This window comes from Petaurus breviceps, unplaced genomic scaffold (assembly GCF_028583685.1).
Source record: "Petaurus breviceps papuanus isolate PSGF00001 unplaced genomic scaffold, PetGlider_PUasm1.0 188, whole genome shotgun sequence".
In the NCBI taxonomy this organism is placed as follows: Eukaryota; Metazoa; Chordata; class Mammalia; order Diprotodontia; family Petauridae; genus Petaurus; species Petaurus breviceps.
In genome coordinates, this window is record NW_027185804.1 from 17,134,060 (window position 1) to 17,153,049 (window position 18,990).

Consider the following 18,990-nt stretch of genomic DNA (forward strand, 5'->3'; position numbering starts at 1 on the left):
TGCAGCAGTGAGCGCGTCATCCTGTTCTTCCCCAGTGATTTGCTTGCTGGTGCCATTGAGAGCAGTGCCGCGGAGGAGAGCTGAGGCAGGACAACATAAAAACCCGGTATGTAAGCGGGAGTGAGGGGGCATGATGGAGGATATAAAGGGTATGATGGAGGAAAAAAGAAGAACTCAGGGGGCATGATGGAGTGAAAAGAAGGACTGATGGTCATAATTTTATTATTCTGTCTGTTTTGACCCCCAGACATGAGTACAAAAAGGAAGAGCTACCGTATACTGTTGAGTATAAGAAAGCAATTGCAGAGGAGTCACATGGCAAGAATCTTGCAGTTTTCTGTAAAGAAAAACTTTTGGATCTTCGAATGGTCAGAAAATGGAGAGCAGATTATAATAGCCTCAATCAACAGGTGGATGAGGGAAAAGGGAAAAAGCGCAGGTCTGGATCAGGTCGGCAGCCCTTATATCCTGACTTGGAGATCCTCATTGGTGAATGGAATGCTGACAGGAGAGCAAAGGCCTTGGTTGTGCGCAGGGCTGATATTCAAGCATTTGCCCTTTCAATGGCACCAGAGTTTGAAATGGTCTCAGAAGGATTCAAAGCATCACAACACTGGTTGGACGGTTTACTTCAACGGTATGAACTGTCTCTAAGAAGATCAACAACACTGTTTAAGCTGGAAGATGCTGAAGTTATTAAACGTGCACTTGCATTCAAGTCCTTTATTGATAGGATCGACATTTCCAAGTACCAAACCTGCAATATGATTGCTATGGATGAAACTGCAGTGTTTATGGGACAAGGATCTCAAACAACAATTCATCACAGGGGTGCAACGTCAATCTACATTCCTACCACTGGCTATGAAAGTGCACAGGTCACCTGTGTTTTGGCAATTCGTTTGGATGGAAAGAAAGCCACACCTCTAATCATCAGTAAGGGCAAGAAAGATAAGACTGAACGTGTATCTGGCATTTACGTTCTTGAAACCGAAAAAGCCTGGTGTACACAAGCCGTTATAAGAAAGTGGGTTGATTTAATGCTGCCACTTGTTATGCGAGGTAACCAAAGAGGTCTGATAGTCTGGGATTCGGCCAGCACTCACCGCGCTAAAGAAATGAAGAACTTCCTTGCAGAGAGAAGAATAGATCAAGTAATGATTCCTGCAGGAATGACTGCCTATCTCCAGACCCTTGATATTGCAATAAACAAGCCATTCAAGGACCATTTGCGCATGGAAGTCAATGACTACATTGAAAATAGAATGGAAAGAAATCAGCGTGGAAACTTTGTGAAGCCCTGTCTGCAAGAAGTCGTGACTTGGGTGAAGAAGTCATGGGATAAAATTACCGACAGCTGTGTTGCCAAGGCACTACGAGCAGGTTACCTGGACAAGACATATTCATTTAAAGAAAGCTATATTGCTGGACATGACAGATTGGGTCCACTTCTTCTGAAGGAAATGGAGGCGCAAGACATCCAGGATGGAATTCAGGGTATGGACACTTATGACAATGTTGTTGAAGAAGATGACATGATCATTATTGAATAAAGGTACATTTTTTTGTTCACATTTACCTGTTTATTAAAATTGCTGTCAATGTTCATTAAAATAAGCCCTCCCCTGAAAATAAGCCCTCTGGTGTTTTTCTGTCCAAAAAAATAATAAGACAGTGTCTTATTATCGGGGAAACACAGTATCTATCTCTGATATGAGACTTTTATCAGAGAACTTGTTATAATAATTCTTTCCTAATTATTTTCCTCCTAATTTTAGCTGCATTGATTTTGTTTGTACAAAACCTTTTTAATTTTATGTAATCAAAACTGTTTATTTTATTGCTGATTATCTCTTTTATCTCTTGCTTAGTTAAGAACTCCTTCCTCCCTCTATAGTTGTCAAAGTTACTTCCTTTCCCATTCATTCCTCTTATTTGTTTGTAACAAGAACTTTTGTATCAATATCATGTATTCATTTGGAGCTTATTTGGTTTCAAAGTGTGAGATGCTGGTGTAAACCTAATTTCTATTTGATTTTTCCTAGTAGTTACTGCCAAATAGTGAATCTTTACACTTGCTGGTTAAGGTCTTTGCATTTATTAAATCCAATAGTAATCTTGCCATTATGTCTGTTTGTTTCTAGACCTTCTTGTGTTCTTAAATAGATTCTATGTAAATGTTTATTACCTTCCCTTTCCTTTTCCCTTTATCTCATTGATAAAATTTTCTATTTTTAAATTACTTCTAAATAGTTTTGATGATTACTATTTGGTAGCATATTTAAAAATCCAATACTGCTAAGCTTATTCCCACTTTTTAAATAATTCTCTTTGAGATTCTTGATCTTTTTTTTTTCCCTCCAGGTAAAATTGGTATTTTTTTTCCTGTCTCTATAAAGTATCCCTTTGGTAGTTTGATTCTTTTTTTTTTTTTAAGTAATTGGGGCTAAGTAACTTGCTCAAGGTTATATGGCCAGTTATTTCTGGGTGGGTGATAAGTGTCTGAGCCCGGATTCAATCCCCAGGTTATCTTGACACTGGGGCCAGTGCTCTTATTTGCTGTGCTACCTGGCCGCCCCTTGATTCTGTTTCTTGTCAACCAATAGTTTTTTCATCTATAAAATGAACTGATTGGATTAGATGTTTGCTTAGGTTTCTAACCAAAATATTCTGATCTCATGTTTTCTTGTCTGCCATATCAATCATCGCCAAATCTCTCTCCAATTATTTAGGTATGTCTTTATTTCCAAGAAAAATGTTTTATAATTGTCTTTATATCTTCATAGGGCAGTTAGTCAGTATAGTGGATAGAGTGCTAAGCCTAGAGTCAGGAAGACTCATCTTCCTGAGTTCAAATCTGGCCTCAGACACTTACTAGCTGTGTGACCTTGGGTAAGTCATTTCACCCTGTTTGTTTCAGTTTCCTCCATTGTAAAATGAGCTGGAGAAGGAAATGGCAAACTACTCCAGCATTTTTGCTAAGAAAACCCCAAATAAGGTTATGAAGACTTGGACACAACTGAACAACAATATTTTTATGTAGTTCCTATGTGTTTCTTATTAGGTGGACTCCCAAATAGTTTATATAATCTGTAGTTACTCTAAAGGAAATTTATCTTTCTACCTTTTCCTGCTAGGTTTTGTTAGTAAAATACAGAAAGGCTTGTGATATGTGTATATTTATTTTATATCTTGCAGCTAGGTGGAGCAATGGTTGGGATCAAGAAGAGCTGAATTCAAATCTGGCATTTATCGCCAAATATTATTATGGCATATTAGTTGTATGACCCTGTTCAAGTCACTTACTTCTCCCATCTGCACTTCTTGGGGCTGCTGTGATGATAAAATGAGATAATATTTGTAAAGGGCTTAACAAAATATCTTACAGCATTATGCAAAACCAGTTATTACTATTATTTCTATTATTATTTTGCTGAAGTTATTATTTTAATTCATTTTCTTGATAAATATCTGGAGTATACTAATGTTTTTGTAGATGAAAATGTACAAAAAGCAATGATTTTGTTTCTTTACCTTTTCTAAATCCTGGGCTAGTCACTTAACTGCTGCCTCAGTTTCCTAATTTGTAAAATGGAGCTAATAATAGCACCTATCTCCCAGGGTTAAGAAATTATATTTTTAAAGCATTTTGCAAACCTAAAAATGTTATATAAATCCTAGCTATATTATTATTATCATCCTTATCCCTTATTATTAATGTAGTCTATAATGTTTATAATTTTCATAATATTGAAAGTTATGCCCCTTCTACCTCATCTTTTTGATTCTTAGGACTTCACCACCATGTCTCCTGCCCTCTCACCCTGGAAATTCCCCCAGAGCTTGTGGCCTTCTCACCTTGAAGCATTCTTCTGCCTCATTGCAATCTTCCCATTGGTGAGTTTTTCCCAGGGTCTCCATTTTGGAGTTGGGTCAAGGCTGATCAAGGCCCTCTTAACTCTTCTGATTCTTGGGACTTCATCACTATTTCCTCTATCGGGTACCTCCCCTTTGTCTCAGAAGGGAGTTCAGCTCCTTTTTGTGTATTTCTTCTTCTATTTGAATGTAAACTTGAGAATAAGGACTATCTTTCTTTTGGCTTGCATTTGTAACCCCAGAACTTAGCACAGTGCTTGACATATAGTAGACACTTAAAAAATTCCTTGCCTCCTTAATAATGAATCAACTGTTCATTCCTGGTATACATCTCAGCTGGTCATAGTGCATATATTGCTTTTAATAAGTTTCTGTAGTTTGTTACTATTTTATTTAATATTTTTGTCAATATCCATTAGGAATATTATTATTATCATTAGGAATCTATGATCATTGAAAAGTAGAATTTTGAGGGGGCCCTTATATCTTCTCCCCCATTAAAATATAAGTACTTCACCAATGTTTATTCCCTTTTAAATGCTCAAATGTATTCACTTTTCTATGTTTCTCCTGATTCCTGCATTTGTAATTCAGACTTTCTACTCATCTGATATTTTTCATCAGTAATGCTTAAAAATCCTCTCTTCCATTAAAGGTCCATTTCCTCCCAACACTCAATCATAAGTGTTAAGTTATTCTTGGTTGAAAGTCTTTCTCTTTTGTAATTTTATATTCTAAGATTTTTCTCTTCTTTTTGGTAGTTGCTGCCAAATCTTGTGTGATCCTGACTATGTTCCATGGTACTTGGATTTTTTTCTTTCTCCATGATTGCAATATTTTTTTTTCTTTTTCTTAAAAGCTCTGGATTTTTGGCTATGACATTCCTTTGAATTTATATTTTGGAGATGACCAGTAGATTCTATTTTTACTTTGTCCTTTGGTTCTGATAAGTCTGTACAGTTTTAATTTATGTTTTCTTGATATATGGTATCCATAGATACTTTTGTTATTTGGTCTTTATTTTTAGAGAATCTAATGAATCTCCACTTGACCTGTTTTCTAGGTGTAATGCCAAGCAAAGGCAACTTCCCAAGGCTCAAAATACCAGCATAGCTGCTCTCCATTTTATTCAGTGACAAATTAAGAACAGAGAAAATAAAAATACAGTATAATTCAAAATACAGCATTCACCAAGTATAATTCAATAATTCCCAAGTACTACTCCACCCCTGAACATTATAATTCATTTAGTCAATCCCAAAGACCCTCTTCTAAGTACTACTCCACCCCTAGGTAGTACATTCATTTAGTCAATCACAAAGCACAAAAAAGTCAAAAGCTCCCCACCCTTGGATCACAACCAAATAGGCCATCTACCCCAGAGTTACAACAAGCTTAAGCACAACATTTAATACCCAAAGAGAGGTCTTTTCTTCATCTTGACCTGAGGCAAGTTCTCAGCAATCTTTGTTCCTGGGGAAACAAAGCTTAGCAAGGCCACAAGATACATTGCAAGTGTCCTCATTAATTCATTCTCTGTCTGCAGAACAGTCCTAGGACCCCTGAAAACATTAGCAAAACCCTCTTCCAAGATTTCTGTAAATATACAACAAGAAAATCCTTCTTCAGGGCTTCTGAACCAACAGCAAGGTTCCAGAACCTCTGCAACAACAGCCCTGTCCCTGTCCTTCACCAGTGGATGAATCTGGCAAAACAACATCAAAACAGACAGACAAAGTACCAGCATAACAGCCATGTCTCCTCAGTCCTTGGCAGCTCTGGGTGGCAGCTCTCAAAAGTCCTGGGCAGTTCGAACTGGCCCTCAGCAATCCTCCCTGTTTCTGCCTCCACAATGCTGCTTCCAAAAAATTCTTCTGCCTCTCTCCCTGCTTGTGTCTCTCTAAATTCATGTCATCAGCTTCTCCCAGTTCAGCCCTCTTTTTTCACATCAACAAGTCCATCCCACAAGTGGGATTCACAAGCTCTAGGTTTTAACACAATCAATCTGAAAACCAAGCCAATACAGGGAGATCTTTAAATTCCATTACTATTATACTAGGTCAGTTGTTTTGATATGAAATACCTTACATTTTCTTCTGCTTTTTCAATCTTTTGATTTTGTTCTGATATTTTTTATTGTCTTAGAGAGTCATAACGGCTATTATAGTTTTCAGGTAATTCATTTTTTGTTTAAGCCTCTTTTTCTACCTCCTGCCCTATGCTATTTTTCTTTTTTCCAGTTTTTTTTTTCTCCAGGGCTCTTATTTCATTTAAAATTCCAGTTTTTAATCTATTGCTTCATTTCTTCTACTACTACTTCTAGTAGTCTTTATAGCCAAGTCATTCCCCCCCTCTGGGCTCTGCTTTTGGTTGTGGGAGAGCAACTGTCTTTTCTAGATTTACCTATTGGGCATTTTTTGAACTATGACATTTCTGCATGGAGATTAATATCTTCTCCTGCTTACTTAAATCTCCCACTTCAATTTTTGATTTGCTTTTTTGTGTCAGGGTATCCTTATTCTTCACAATCTTAGATGGTGTGGTAAGGCCCTGATTGCTCCTGGCCTCTGTTTTCTGGGTTCCTGTCTTCCACCCTCCTATATGCTACGAATTTCAGTGCTCCTGGCAAGAGCTCTGTGGTCTACCTTCTTTGACCTGGGCATTTCCATCCCATACCTGTTTCAGCCTTCCCCACTCTAGATGCCAGTGTCATTTTCCAGCCCATTTACCTGAGCTCATGCTGGCTTTACTAGTGGGATGCCCCCTCTGGAGCTCTTACCTTCTGGTCATCTTTTTATATACTACTGGGACGGACGACGGAGTTTAGTCTTGTTTCGTTTGTATTTCTTGGGCATTATTTGTTCTGGTGCCTTCAAAGCATTAGTGGAGTATATATAAAAAAAAGATGGGCTCCCCTTTCAGACCACTATCTTAAACAGAAGTCTAAGACCATATTTTCGGGAGCCCTTCTATTTTTGTTTTTGTTTTTAATGAAAGCAGGCACAATAGGGAAGTTAGAAAATCCCACCTGGTTTGTTTATTCTAGATTTACACTTTGGCTCTCTGAGAAGCTGCCCACAGGGCTGTTGGTGTCACTTACATTTCTTTCATGCATCATTCATGGAGCTTCAGGAATTTACTGTATGCTTGTCTACCCACAGAGAGATGGGATATTCTGCAAGAACAGTTTACAAGGATCTACAAGCAGCATCCAACTAAAGTGTAATCCCATTTCTTTTCATTTATTCCATAGCAACCCAGTATTTTAAAAATTTAGTTGATACTAAATTTCTTAATCTCCTGTTATCAAGAAGCTTCTGGTTTGATGAACCTTCCATAAAAGATACTTACATTTGGCCTGCTTAGTAATCTCTCATATTTAAAGTGTTTTATGTTTTAAAAAGGTGCCCTAGTAAGCTGGGTAATACGAGAGTTATTAGCCTAATTATATAGCTTCAATTCAATGTTTTACCACTTGTTTTTCACCTCTTGTATGACCACCTTGGCATAAAACCATTGACTCTTAAAGTATATGTTGATTGAGTTTGGAGTTTCTTACATGTCCTTCATAGAATTTCTGAGCACAACCATCATTGACTCTGAAGTTTAATTCCAGAAACATAGTTTGAAAGGACTTCAAAGGTCTAGTCCAACATCCCCATTTTTCAGATGAGGAGGCTGAAGTATAGAGATTTAATTTAGCCATGATCACCCATACATAAATTTCAGAGGTGGGATTTGAATCCAGGTCTTTTGATTTGAAAATCAGTTATATTTCCACTCGCTATGTTGAGTCCCATCCTTTACAACATGCTACATACACAGCAATTATTTTCATGGTAGTCTTCTTGTAAATGTTTATCATGAGCACTTCTAGACTAGTTGGCCAAATGTCCTGTGAAATCATGCTTCCTGTTGCCTTTGGAGGTACAATCAATATGATATACATACATATATATATATATATAAAATCAACTTTAGAATTTTACTTCTTCAAGAACAAGTGAAACATCTATCTGATTACCTTCAACTTCCTCTTGTTTTCTGCTTTCTTTTGCAGCACAAATGTCAAGAATAATATTATTTTGTATCATTCCTGCTTGTTGCTTGCTAGACAAGGGTCTCACATTTTGAATCCCAACTTAATGTTTATAAATGGTCTTAAATCTGTGGTTCTGAGTACCATCTGACATATTTTCTTCTACAATTCTTGTCTCTCTGGAAGTAGGTGAGGGCTGCATTTTTCCCCCTTTATTTTCTGGGTTGATATGACCAAAAGTTAAACACCAAATGACCAGATGGCTGCTGCTGAGTTTCTTTTTATTAACTCTTTACTCTCCTGGCTTCGGGTCTATTCCTTTGCTAACATCATTAATGTTGAAATTGGATGCATAGAATCTGAGTCCAAATTTAGTGTTCTTTGTACTGCATGATGTTAGCCAGGTATTGTTTCCAATCTATTTGCCATGGGAAGAAGAGGGGCCTTTCCATTGGTTAGTGAGTCTCAGATGAGAATACTTAGAAAACTAACTGACCAGTACATTCTTTTTCCTCCCTGGCTGAAATTGAGGGAAGACATGCCTCTGGGAGTGGAGAAAAGCTTCAGACCTTAATCTTTCCACCTGGATCCTGCATGGCCTCTGTTATCATTTGTTCTTTCCTGGGCTTAGATGAAGGAGTATAGGACTAGCTTGTGCTCCTACTGACCTATCTGACCCAGCATAGTGATGGATCTAAAGTAGTCAAAAGGGACCCACATCAGCAACTTAACCATTGGCCATGCCAGTTTCAGAAATGAACTTGTTGGGGCAAATGCTTGGTAGTAACTTCTTGAAGTTGAGCCCTTTGTCCTCAGAGACTAAGATGATATAGAAAAGAGTGTGCCTCCCAGATTCTGGGAGGAAATGCTTTGTAATTTTTGTTTTTTGCTATAGCTTCTCAGTAAATATGGGGCAGCTAGGTGGCACAGTGGATAGAATGCGGCACCTGGAATAAGGAAGACTCATCTTCCTAAATTCAATCTGGCCTTAGATACTTATTATCTGTGTGACCCTGGGCAAGTCATTTAACTCTGCTTGCCTCAGTTCGTCATTTGTAAAATGAGCTGGAGAAGGAAATGGCAAACCACTCCATTGTCTTTGCCAAAAAACTCCAAATGGGGTCATGACGAGTCAGACATGACCGAAAATGATTGAATACTCAGTAAATTTTCCATTTTGAAATCTAATTAATGCTAATTGGTTAAATGATACTGGGATACTAATCACTGGAAAGTAGCTAATATAACTAGTGATTAATTTTGGGCAGAACACAGCTACATGGGGACTCTAGCTGATAGCATTAGAGAGGCAACCTCAATGTTCTTTAGGGATACTTCTAGAGGCCCTAGAGAAGAAAAGATACAGCTAGCCTTGCTCTGGGGGATTGACTCATCAATGTGAGTAAGAGTTGGGTAAGGATCCTCAGACCTCACATTGACTTCAGACCCTATAAAGACTTCACATTGAAGTCTTTATTGACATTCACATGGTCAAAAAATAGAATGTGTTGCTAGGATGATATTTAACACCCTTCCGGCATGGTAGAACCTGTTAGAACTTGTGCTTTGCTAAAATGACCTTTTAGAAACTCAAGTCATGGCCATGCCCCAATGCAGTACCAGAGTAGGACTTTGTGGGGAAAACATGCAACTATGTATTTAAAGGAGGCACAAAGCTGGTCAGAAGGGCTAACATTGGATCACAGAGTTGCTAGAACCTTGGGCTAAACATAATGAGATATACCTTAGTAGGGATAAATATAAAGGTTTAAAAATTCACCTTCACAATGGTTAGATAGCTATTCATCTGAAAAAAAGATTTGTGGGCTTTAGTGGACTGCAAGCTTGACATGAGTCAACAATGTGATATAATGGTAAAACTCTTAATGCTATCTTAGGCCTCATTAACGCCTCCTAGATCACTGCCTTGCCATGGCAAAGAGTCTTTTGTAGCTCAATGAAACTATGAGCTATGCTCTGCAGGGTTACTCAAGACAGACAGGCTATAGCAGACAGTTCTGGCAAAAGGTGATCCAGTAGAGAAGGTAATAAATCTGAACAGCATACTAAAAAACAGAGACATCACCTTATTGATAAAGGTCCATATAGTCAAAGTTGTGGCTTTTCCAGTAGTAATGTATAACTGTGAGAGTTGAACTATAAGGAAAGCTGAGTTCCACAGAATTGATGCTTTTGGATTGTGGTTCTAAAGAAGACTTGAAGAGTTCCTTGGACAGCAAGGAGACCAAATCAGCCAACACTTAAAGAAATTAATTCAGACTATTCACTGGAAGGTCAAATACTGAAGCCGAATCTTAAATACTTTGGCAGCATAATGAGAAGATGGGACTCATTGAAAAGACAGTGATATTGGGAAAGATTGAAGGCAAAAAGAGAAGGGGATGGCAGAGGATGAGATGGATAGATAGTGTCATGAAAGTAATGATCATGAACTTGGACAGACTTCAGGAGATAGTGGAGAATAGAAGGGCATGGTGTGCTGTGGTCTATGAAGAATCATATGTGACTGATCAGTGGAACAACAACAAAGGCCCCATTAAAAGAAGTATAATGTCTAGGGAAATGACAGTCCCATCATATTCTTGCCTGATCCAGACCATATTGAGAGTATTGTGTTCAGTTCTGAGTGGCACATTTTAGGATTGACATTGATAAACTGGGAAGATATCCAGAGGAGGGCAACCAGGATCTTAGAGAGACTCAGGGTCTTGCCTTATGAAGATCTATTGAGATAACAAGGTAGTTATCGAGGTGTGAAGCAATTAAGATCTGATTAGGGTAGTGGCAATGGGAGAAGAGGGGCAGAAGGTCAGATGTTAGGAAGGAACATTAATGATCAATACAATGTAAGGGAAATGTTTGAATGGGAGTTCTTGCCTTTAATAAGCATCCCACTGTTCGTTCATGATCTGTTGCTAGACACATCTCCCCCTGCTTGGCTAGCAATTGGGTGCCATTATAAGTTTTTAAAGGCATATGAAACTGACTCTATATACTATTTCTTTCAGTCACCACCGATTGTCCATAGGACAATTTTTTTGTATTTAGTATTTTATGACTAATGTGAGGAAGAAAGATTTTTTTTTGTTTTACTTTAAGTTATATTCAACTACCATTGTTTAGCAATAAGTACCATGACTAAAAATGTTGCTATTTTGCAAAATGCTTTTTTTTTTTTGCTTTTGAAATGCAGTTACGGCAAATAAACCTGAAAAAAGGAGGTATATGCCAAAGTAAGTTCTATAAAGAAAATTCATTGAAATAGGGTAATTTTGCTTAGAGGAGAGAAACATCAATTAATCACAGTCCCAGATGAGATAGCATAGGCATTGTCATGAGTCATTGTTTCTCATTTGCATAGGAGGCAGGATCAGGGGGCATGGATCATAGAAATTAGGGCTTAAAGAGATATTTGAGGTCATCTAGTCTTGTACTATCTTTTTATAGATGGGTATACTGGGAGCCCCACTAGACTAGATGACTTGCCCAAGTTCTCAAGTCCAAGTTCTTTGATTTCAAATCCAGTTTTTGTTACACCACATCATACCTCCTGTTGACTAGGTTAGATAGTAGAATGATCTTGACTAGAAGAGTTAGAAGAGGAGGAATTATGTACCCTGGAATGTACTTGTCTGATTCGGAAGACTTGAACTCATCAAAAACAGCTAGAAGATCCTTTATGTTCTCCTTGAAGACTTCACATAGCTCTCCACTTCAATTCAATTTGAACTCAAGTTAAGATACTACCATAGTGATATCATTGGTTCCCTTCCAAAATGATGATCAACAACAATAACTTCTTATTGCAATCTTTCCTCCTAATTCTTTTTTACTCTGTCTTTCTAGTCAGTATTACCAACCAAAGCAAATTCCAAAGAGTTAACTGCAAGTAGATCAAAGGAAGAGAAATGTTGCAGCAGAGGGAGTATCTGATACCTGGCATATCTGAAGAATACCAGAAGACCCTTTGGCTAAAAATATTTTCCCTATGTCTTCAACAAGTGGAGATTTTTTTGGGGGGGAAGGTTAATAAATTTCTTGTACTGTTCCTACTAAGCCAAGCACCACAATGCTGGTTCACTGAACTCAGCCGTGGATGGAAAAGTTATATGAGATAAACTCATTTTGCTGACACCTTCCAGGGTTCACTTAGTATGTTCTTCCTAACTCTATTCTTTGAGATACTGAAATAAACTTTTTTTTTCCAATTGGAAAGTAAAATCAAATGTTTTGTTAAAAACATCACATTGAACATCAATACAGTAACAAAATTTGTTTTGTGACTACATTAATTTCATTGTATTTGGAGCCTCCTCCTTCTCCTTCTCTCTTCCCTCCATGAAGATCCTCAGGGCTGAGGGAAACAATTTATGAGAGAGGTTGGTGGAACAAATTTTGCGATTGTACTAAGGGAAAAGGTTGGCCCTTCCCCACTCCACAGAGTCCTGATGATCCCTTTGAGGCAGATTGGATAAAAAGAATGCTCTCTGTACTTTGTGGCCATTCTTCTTTCTCTTTGAATTGCCTGAGGTGCCTGGCATTTAGTAAGTGCTTAATAAATGCTTGTTTTCTTCCTGAGGTCAGATGGCAATGCCAGGGGTTGAGATAAAGGCAACAGCTGTGTAGCATTGGACATGACTGGGGATACTGGAGAATTTGGGGCCATTTTAGGCTATGGGGAGAGGATGGGTTTTTTTCCATGTGTGCTAGGAACCAGACTTTGGTGAGCCTCTCTTTTTTGCTGTCTTTTAATTGATGAGCCTGAGAAGAGGGAGTGAATGCTTCTCTCCTCATTCTTCTTTATGAGCTATGAATGTGCATGCTCAGGAACTATTTCTGTTCTCACTGAGGATCCAAGAGGGAGTGAGTATGAATGAGAGAGTTTATATTTTCTTTTGCATATTAATTTCACACTATTCAAACTATATGATCACACACTGAGTGTGGGAACCTTTGTGTGCCAAAGGAAAAGACTAGAGAGAGTGAACTATTTCATTGAACAGTGAGCTGCAAACATTAATAGTAAATTTCATATTATAATATTTTATCAACATTTCCTCTCCAAGATTAGATTAGGACATGGGGCCAGGAGCCACACAACCAGACATCATGTTTGGGACAGGGAAAGTTTCCTACCCTTATTCAAGATTTTATCTTGATGTAAAGAAAAGCTTCCTTTCAATTAGAGCTATCCCAAAGTGAATGCACCATGTTTTGTTCCCTCTCACTGTAGGTCACCGTATGCCCATTTATTTAGCTAATTCTTGTTCAGGTATTGTTTGGACTAGACAGCCCCTGAGTCCTCTCACACCTCAAAGTTTCTGTAATCTGGGGTTCAAAGATTAGCTTGACTTCTGACTACCGGGGCAAGTTTCTTACCTTTTCTGGGCCTTAATTTCTTTCTTTATAAAATGAGAAGGTTTTACAGGATACTCTCCGAGATCCCTTCAACCTCTAAATCCTATAAATGTATTTGAGTTATTGGCAGGGGTCATGATTTGCTTTTCTATTAAAAATGCCCAACTTCCAACACTAACCTCATTCTTCTGATGATACTGCTCATACCTCTAGAAACTCTGAAATGGTTAAAAGCTTAAAAATCATGAGATTTAAAAACTTTGTGCATCTGAAGTTCTGAGGCTCTCAGAAGTATCTGGGAAGTACATAAAATGACACTATTTGTCGGGGTTAAGGTCATGGGAAAGACATCTGTTCACATTTGTGGAACATACTGTCATAGAAAACTACTCCGGTTCAAGTGATGGAGTTGGAAAATCCAGCAACAAGACACACTTACATCACCCACCAAACATGTCTATCGAAAATTACTTGAAAACCATCATCATCATCATATCTTGAGTCCCACCAAAACATTATGATTAACTGGCCAGAACAAAGACTCCCTGCTTTTGTTTTGGGCCATGGCCCATTTGAAGCAAATGGAATGTGACTGTAATAAGGGGCTTAAGCTTGATCAGTCTCTTAGACCTCATTAGGCTGCCGTCATATGAAAGAGCTGGGAGGGTGGGAGAAGCCCACAACTTTTCACACAACACCCTGGGGCCCAACAAGGAAGGAAGGCTGACAGGTGCAGAGGAAATAAATGGAGCCCGCCGTAAGCTAACTCCATTGCCGCAATAACTCCTTGAGGGCACAGACTCAGGAGGGTGCTCTATATTATCGAGTCAAGAAATTCCAGTGATACATTGTTCATGAGAAAAATCCAACGAGGCAATTACAGGAAAGGGCAGGAAGGCACTGCTATCTTCCAATCAGATTTTCAATATTTAACTATTGCTTCCGAAGAAGGCTATGCCTGGGGGAATTATGCAACATCTAGGGAGATTTGCTGGTAATAATGGATTTTGCATTACATATGAAGGGAGTTCTTTGTCTGTATATTTTTTCTGGGTGCCTCCTCTGTGGTTACTTCTGTCTTATTTGCATTTCTGCTTGCAAATTTGCCTCAATTATGAACAAAGAAATAATCAGGATGAAATCTCTTTTACTGCCAGGCCTTGTACAGAGCACAGCCACTTGACCCTATACTAATTAAATATACTGGGCTGTATTCCATTCTCATTTGCACATGGAGGAATCCCAGAGATTCCAATGAGAATGAGTGGCAGAAGCCAGATCTGCCCAAGAACGGAAGTGTTATAAGATTCATAAAGTGTTTTGTTAATCTGAAAGTCCTGTATCATTGTGAGGTGGTCCCTGGTGTGCTACTCTCTAAATGGGCAAAAATAAAAGTTAGGTTGTCCACAACAAAACAAGCTCCCTGAAGCAACTTGGTAGGCTCCCTCAAGAGATGGGTGCCCAAGGACACCTTTATCTAACTTATCTTGCATACTTTATTGGTAAACACCTATGGTCTTGGCTTTGATTAAGCTGCATTTGAATGTGACCATAGTGCTAGACATGAAACCATCCCATTCTAAAACCAGAATTAGACCATATCCTTCAAATACCAATACTTTAGCATGTTAGCTGAGGTTTTTAAAAATTTTCTCCTCTTTTTAACACTTCAGCTAAAAGAGATAAAGTTAGGGTTTCTATGGTCTGACTTGGTATCTCTTACCCAAACCACCTTCAGCAGCTATGAAAGTTTCAGATCCTTAAACACAGAATGATACATTCATTCATTTAGCAATAGTGTATTAAATGCTTACTATGTGCAAGGTATACTACATAATTCTGGAATATGTATAATGAGAGAAGTAGGTCATGATTTCTGCTCTGGAGTCTAATATTTAGTAAGAGAAAATAAGTCACATGCAAAAATAAGTCTTTCCAGATGAACCTTTGTGGTAATTTGTATGGACTCATTGTTACTAGTTAGGGCATGATGGGGATGGAGAGGTATTTTCTTGCACCATTGTAGGTCTGAGGCAGAGTTGACTAAGGGTTTTTGCTGACTGACTGGATATGGCTGTGTGGCTGACTCACAAGAGAGCTGATATAGCTCTGAGGTTATTAGGTAGAAGCCCCAAAGACCTGTTAAACATTCTACTTGGGGAGAAAAGGCAACATAATACTTCAGTTCAGAAGATAACCAACTGATTAAAAAAAGTTCAGCACAGAGCCAGCAGATGGCAGCACAGCCGAGAAAATGGTCCAGCAGTTGATATCAACAATTTGGAACCCAAAGGATCAAGGAGCTCATGCAACCTGGCACATAATTAGGCTAGTAGATGATGTCACCAATTCTGTGGGAAAAGCAGCGAGTAGAAGATTCCAAAGCAGAAAGTTCCTCCTTGGACTCAGACAGCCCTAGGAAGGTGAGTTGCTCTAGCCATGCATAATCCATTTTTCCATATACATTCCCTAACTATATGTGTTCCCTACCTATATTATCTCTCTCATTCATGGCCCTTGGCTACGTGTTCCCAATTCATGTTTACTCCTTCCTTTCTCCCACTAGACCATGTGATTCTGTGGGAGAGTGTATTTCTATGTATACAGGGAAACTTCCATGTTTTTTTATCCGTGCTTAAATCAGTGCTTTTTACTTTCAGTTACTGTCCTCTGATTTGTCTGATAAAAGAGAAACATCAGTGGGGGTTCATGAGTTGTGGTTTTGAATAGGCTTTTGAAGAGTTCAAGACATACTTTGAACCTAGGTTATCTTTTAGGAACTCATATTGGATGATGGGCTAGGTTATAGTATAAAAGGAGAAGTAGAGAGAAATCACAACTGGCTGGGGAGAAGAAATCAGGTAAGGCTTCATGATCAAAAGTGGAATTTGACCTGGGCCTTGAAGGATTTGAACAGGTAGAAAGGGATGTTTGGGGGGTGGGGCATGGGAGTACTTAAACATTTTAACTTACACATCTAAATGAATACTATTCTTCAAAGTAGTTATAGTGAATACACCTTGCTGAGTTTCTATACTTCTTTTGACACCTTTTTTCACATTGTCTAAGTAGAATGTATCAAATACCATTATGCATATTCAATGCAGTGTAAGGTATTTGAAATTGTTTAATTTTTATCTTTGTATCTATAGCACCCAACACAGTGTTTTAAACACAGCAGGCACTTAGAAAATGCTTGTTGACTCAAAGTATATTGAATGTATTCCAGAACATAATTTTCCCCCAGTATAAGCAGATTCATGGGTCTGTGAGGCCCTTTACAATGGTGTTTTATGGTATGAAATAATTTATTCTAATTGTTTCGCGAGCTGACTAATTTTCCTTGGCTCTTTTGAGTATTGCCCTTATATGTTTGCTCTCCTCATTTAGCTAATACTGGATGCATTTTTAAGATAAACATTCATGGAAGAAAAAAAATGCTTGGATATTTCTCAGGAATAACAGAGTCCTGACAGGAGATTTATCAACACAGCTTATTTCAAAAACATGTCTCTTTTTAGCTGGTTGCTTAGATAAAAAAAGAGAACAAACTGTGACCCTAAATCATGTTAAATTTCTCATTATTTTCCCAGTTCTGGGTATTTATCATATTTTTGAAAATGATGTACTTCTGTCTCTAAGCATAGGACACTCAAATTCACAGCCAGACCTATCATCTCTTTTTGCCTCCAGTCTTTTCTGCATTACATGATTTCCACCTGGATCTCAAACTCATCGTGTTCAAAACAAATTCGTCCTTCCTCAAACTTATGTATTTTTTTAGAAGGTATCACCACCTTTGCATTCATCCAGGTTTTCACCCTTAGAATGAATCATCCTTGAATCATCTCTCTCCCACCCTTTTCTCCCTGTCTACCTACATACTAGAAGTCAGACTAGCCTATTGGCCATTACCCTGTGCAGATCACAATATCACCTTAGAGTCTTTCTATGGGTGGTCACCATATGTGAATGCATCCCATCTTTACTTCCTTCTCTTAGAATTCCTAGCTTCTTTCAAAGCACAATTCAGGTATAGTCCCCTACATGAAGATTTAACTGATCCACTTAATTGTTATCTACCTCAAAAAGTGCTGCTAAGTAATATTTTGGCATATGCGTGGTCTTTCTTTCTGTCTTTGACCTTTTGGGGCCACATGCTCAGCAATGGGCTCTCTGGGTCAAAGGGTATGAGGAGTTTAGTAACTGCTCTGGCATAATTATAAATGGCTTTATAGAATAGTTGAACTGATTCATAGATCCACTAACAACAGAGGATTACTGTGATTATCTTCCCATTACCCTCCGCCCCCAAACATTGACTATTTTTTGTCTTTTCTAATCTCAGTCAATTTGCAAAGGTGAGAGGTAAACCACAGAGTTGCTTTAATTTGCCTTTCTCTTACTATTAGTGATTTGGAACAACCTTGCATATGTTTGTCGAAAGATTCAATTCCTTTTGAGCACCATCTGTTCATATCTTTGTTCATATATATATATATATATATTTGACCTCTTAACTACTGGAGGGGATGTTCTCTCAAAATTACTTACTATCACTCTGAATACATTTTTGTATATGTGTATCTGCATATACATGTATGTAAGCACATGTATGTGTATAAAGATGCATGTATGTGTGAGTATGTGTACACATACACATACATCCTGAGGGCAGATAGGTGGTGCAGTGGATAAAGTTCCAGTCCTGCAGTCAGGAAGACCCAAGTTCAAATCTGACTTTAGACACTTAACGATGTGAGAAGGAAACAGCAAACCACTCCAATATCTTTGCCAAGAAAATCCCCAAAAGGAGTCATGAAGAGTCAAACACAACTGAAAATGACTAAACAATAACAACAACATATATCCCTCTAGTAGAATCCCTCTTTGTCTAGAAAGACAAAGATAGACCCCATCCTCAAGTAGCTTCTAATTTAATAGAAGACAATATATAAAAGGAAGCTGAAAAGGGGGGGTCAGGGTGTGGAGCTGGCATAATGGAGAAGTCCAGATGAGTGCATCTGTGTGGGAAATAATGAGATATCTGGCCTGGGTACTCTCCTTAAATGGAGCTTCTCAGAGAGCTTTCCACTGTCCACGCTTCTTGAGGTTATGGACGATTTAATTTTTTTCCTATGGTACTCATAGTTCCCCAAACAGTGCCTTGAACTTAGGAAACACTTAATAAATGTTTGTTGAATCGAATGATGAAATCTAGCAGTAGAATATAAAGTCCACTTGCAAGTAATTTAAAATTATTTATGTATATGTAATGCATATATACATATAGATATGGATCTGAGGGACTTTGTTTTGCTCGCCTATGCACATTTGTGACAAAACTTGTTTTTCTTATCTTTTTTTATTGAGGTGGGAGACAGAGAAAATAAATTTCTGTTAATTAAAAAAAAAAATGGAGAGGTAGGGGGTGCTACAGAGGTGGAATGTTACATGCACTTTCAGGTGACATTACTCTATTCTTCGCTTTGCTTAACTATTTTACTTTGGTACAAGAGACCTTTCATGAAGTGAGAATAATCTGAAAATATTTGTAATATAAAAAAACAAAACACATCAATAAAAATTGATAAAATAGGTATTGCTCAAGGTGACCAACCTGATATATTTATTTTGGGTTATACTGTGCAATGTGTTGCCACCTGAGTCATTATTATCTCCCCTTAGATAAAGGC

At 38.1% G+C, this 18,990-nt stretch overlaps 1 long non-coding RNA gene across 1 annotated transcript in view; it reads left to right on the forward strand.

Annotated features, from left to right (window-relative positions):
- The window catches only part of LOC138163790 (uncharacterized), an 80,462-nt gene extending 68,271 nt beyond the window's left edge, over window positions 1-12,191 (forward strand). Inside the window, exons 2-3 of the long non-coding RNA XR_011168924.1 lie at window positions 3,793-3,897; window positions 11,783-12,191. This is a non-coding gene — a long non-coding RNA (uncharacterized lncRNA). The remainder of the gene's footprint in view (window positions 1-3,792; window positions 3,898-11,782) is intronic.
- The last annotated feature ends 6,799 nt before the right edge of the window (window positions 12,192-18,990 follow it).